Raw genomic sequence first — 4,524 nt, 5'->3', positions numbered from 1 at the left:
TCAGCCTTGGGATTGAAGTACGTTTCTGGCAAACTTGTCAGCAATGCTAGCAAATGAGCAGTGGGTCAGAGTGGGCAAAAAAGAAAGAGAGCGTTTCTTTTGCATACTACAAATGCAGCATTCAAGGGGTTATGGCTCTATGTGACGTGGTCCGGAGATTAATGAAAAGTCAGATTTCAAGATAAATTGCTTTTGGTCAATTGAGGTTTTATCTTAAATCCAGACAGAATGTGCTAAAGAACTGCTCCGGGCATCATTTCTGCATCATTCTATTTGCTCTGAGTACTTTGTGTTGTACTGTTGTGAACTCATAGCCTTCATGCGCATCTACCGGATCCAACGGCCTGCAAAAAATCTCCCATGCTCCAGTAAATGAAAGGCTTCTTCAAACACTTCCAACAGTCTGAAGTCCGTAAATCACACTGATACCAGGGTATTGACGTCACTTAGCACCGATAGCATCTGCAGTGGGCCGGCAGCTTGACTAGTGACTTGGTAGTTTATTTTCAGGGGCCTCTCTATCATCTCATTAACAGGAACAAGGCAAACTGACGTCACGTGTTCACGAGGGACTTGGGCAGCACTTCAAAGAGGGGAAAAAAAAGAAAAGAGAAAGCCGTAAATTAGTATGACGGCCATTTCCAAGGCGGCAGGTTTCATACCGACCCTCCTGTATCACTGGGCAGCAGTGGCTTCGTTATAGCACTTAATAAACCGGAATATGGACGTAATTAAAAAAAGGATGTGGTTTAATGTCGTAAAAAGCAATCAGTTAATGTGTCAACACAGAGGGCTGATTGGAGCAAGTGTTGAATCAGATGTTTGTTGTCGTGATGATGTGGTAATGCTTCACTCGCTACAGGGCGTGGTCATCTCGTCACCCTCTCTCCCTCCAGTAGTCTAACTCTCTGGGCAGTATCATGTGACGGCGTCAAGGTTAAACATCCCATTAGTGCATCTTTCTTTTCCGTCTTGCTCCCCCCCGCCCGCACCGACGTCTCGGTGGCATTACTCACTGGATTTGGGTGTGGTTCGATCTGGTTTCTTAACCGCCCGGCTCCGTGCACTCGCTATTAGATTTGTCTCTGTGTGATTTGGTTTTGCGAGAAACAGGAGACTGTATTTCTGTGTTGTGTACTTTTATGGCTCTGACCTTTCTCATGCAGTAAAAGATGCAATGTGACTTGACATTTAAATCGGATAGTGAGCCGACCCGTCACTGTCCCCGCTCAGTGTTTGCTTTGCTCTTTACAAGCAAGGTAGGCGTAATGGTCAGATATTTACACTCTCCCGGCCATGCAGTAGAACTATAAACTTTTGCTTTAGATGAAAAAATAAAAGCATTTATTATTATTGATTATATTGTTTATAGAGCCTGCTGTTTGATTCATTAAGCCTACAGCTTTGTTGCAGAAACACTGGTAAAGATGATACAGTTCTTTTTAGACTCTACTATCTTTTCAACAGACGTCTAAGCACAAACTCCCCACTTACATTAAGAACTTCTTCAACCGCAAACTGTAAGTGTGTTAGAACATAAAGTTTTTAAAGTAAAACTGCGGTGTTTATTTTCTCATGTTAGAGTCATGTGATGCAGGGTTCAGTTGCAGTTTAGAATCAAGATCCTGAAGGGAAAGGATAAGCAGTGTGTGTGTGTGTGTGTGTGTGTGTGTGTGTGTGTGTGTGTGTGTGTGTGTGTGTGTGTGTGTGTGTGTGTGTGTGTGTGTGTGTGTGTGTGTGTGTGTGTGTGTGTGTGTGTGTGTGTGTGTGTGTGTGTGTGTGTGTGTGTGTGTGCGCAAACCTCCTGTTTTCGTCTTGAGCATTCATTCACGCCAAAATATTCCTTCTGATTTCTGGATGTGCTGTCTTTGTTATGAAGCCCTGAAATGAAATAAAGTGCAAAGGCAGCAGGTTTAAGTTACTGACTGTGATAGACTCAAAACATACCAAACATATCTTATTTCTCTTTGGGAAATGATCAGGCTGTTAGAAGATCTATATCGCTCTCATGGCTGTGTGTCGGCCTCGCTTTCTCCAAAGCTCCAAAATACACCTACGAGCATATATGTTCAAAAAGTAGCCGTGGTCATTCACAGACTGAAATGTAAAAAGAAGAAGTTGTGGATTTACGTGGGGTTTTGCACTGGAGCTGTTTCTCTCTCCAGACACTGTTCCCGGGAACTATTCTTTTAAGCCTTGACGTCTTTGTAACATTTCAGTCAACTTAACAATTCAGACCTGAACTTTCTCCGGAAAAGAATGTGTAGCAAAGCGTGTTAGATGTTCTGTGCTGGAGTTTTCTTGGCCAACATCTAGTGGCCTTTAGACGAACTCATTCAGCACTGCACTTGTGTTGATAGTAATGGAAACTAAACCACTGGAGGCAGCTGGCTCCTTTTGGTGTTTGGCCTTCCAGCCTTCCACTGTATTCCCCTCTAGTCCAGTGGTTGTTGGGGAAGCACTCCGGATCTAGGCCTTCAGCTGAATTACTCCCAAGAAGATCTTTTAGTTACTCAAACACTCACTTACCAGGTTAACAGAAGCCTAATGCATCACTTAAACCTCACAGATGTAAGCACTAATGCAAACTTGCGTTTCTCAGAGTGGAGCATTGGGGAGGGGGTTGAAAAATTGTGGTCATAAAAAATGCATGAGCTTCTAGAAGTCTAAATGAGTCATGTGAAACAGAAAGATCCTCCCTGCATTAAATCTCCGATGCATTATAAGCTGCCAGACGCTCATCACTGGCAGAACTCCACGAGTCAGCAGTATGGTTCCATTAGCAGGCCGACAAATCATAAACAACAACAACAGCGGCGGCGGCGGCGGCGGGCCGTAGAAATACCAGCGAAAACAAATAAGGTTGTGCCTCCAAGGGAGCACAGAGATGAGTTAGAGCTCTCTGCAATGCTGTTTTTTTGTCATGATGTGCCATTTTTCAGCGTTTTTGTTAATAAGTTTGCCATATCAATGCTAAGTTTAAAGTTGCAGTCCTTAGGATTTCAGTCCCGGTTGATTTTGAATTTCCATTTGAGGATTTATTCTCAGAGTTAAGCAGTCTGGGGTCTTGGGTGCGTTAGAAATTCTATGCCACGATGCTACTTTTCACAATATTGTGAACTGAAAATCTAATACATAATTTTTCCCACAAATGTCGCCACAGACGCCTATCCAGTAATATTGCAATATATAAATATTGCAATACATTTATTTATTATTTAAACCAAAATGTTCGAGAATGCCACGTCCACATTCATTTGACCCTACTTCAAAATTTAAATATCCAACGGATCTGTGATATTATTCTATGCATATATTAAATATATATAGCAACACATGGTGATTATTTATGAGAGCATACAAGAAGGCTGCCATCCTTATGAAAACATCCACATCTGAGTTGAAATCATCAACTCTACCGACCTTCCACCTTTCTTGTTCATCGGCAATAAACATAACAAATTCTTCGAATAAGACAAAGAGAACCAGCCAATCAGAGGCACAGATGGGCGGCACGACTGCCAATGTACGTGCTGATGAGAGGGCACTTCTACATATCCCAAAAAAGACTTATTGTGTGTATTCAGTTTCCTAACCCTGAGTTTGAGAAACACACTAGTGGTTTTGTATGATTTAGCTAATTTAGTTTGAATTATGTACTTTCCATTACAGCTAATTGTGTTCCAAAGAATCGATTAATGCATTTTATCCCGCACAGGGAGCCGCGCCATTCAGTTCATTAAGTTCATAATGAGTATGATATGAAATGAAGTTGTGAATAGGCGATACATCACATTGAAAATGTAGCTATTGAAAGCTACATTTATTTTGCTTGATCATGGAAATGAGAGCAAGCTCTGCATTCAGAAGTATCACATTCTCCATATGTGTTGAACATATGACCATTGTGAAACATGTTCATTTGGAGATTTCTCTCAAGCTGCAATCATACTTTTGCACATTATAAACATGAACCAAATGGTTACTCACGCACCAAACCTGCATACTGTACACATCCACATTTAAAGCATGTGATACGTGTGCTGGCCTCTGCATCTCCCATATCTGCCTATCAAGGAGTCCTAATGGGGCCTTATAAAAGCATTTGGATCTATAAAATGAAAAGCAGACCATTAACCCCTCCCCGAGAACGAGGTCCACTAAAACAATAGAAACGAGCCCACATCAGCTCTCTTTGGAGAGCCCTCTCAATGTAATGTGACTCCAAAATGGACACACACACACACACACACACACACACACACACACACACACACACACACACACACACACACACACACACACACACACGCACACGCACACACTTCTTTGGTTCATAATGCATTCTCCTAATCCTCATTATTTTGCGTGAGTAATGGAAGGGATCAATGGAGGTCATTGATCAGCCGTTGCAGATGCATATAAACTGAAAAGTTATTGGAATAGTATTAATAAAGACATACTGTGTGCACACACACAACAATAAACACATTACTGGAAGAACACTGTTTCAGGCTCAAGTAA

This window comes from Anoplopoma fimbria, chromosome 9 (genome assembly GCF_027596085.1).
Source record: "Anoplopoma fimbria isolate UVic2021 breed Golden Eagle Sablefish chromosome 9, Afim_UVic_2022, whole genome shotgun sequence".
NCBI classification, from domain to species: domain Eukaryota; kingdom Metazoa; phylum Chordata; class Actinopteri; order Perciformes; family Anoplopomatidae; genus Anoplopoma; species Anoplopoma fimbria.
This window is presented reverse-complemented; position numbering follows the sequence as displayed.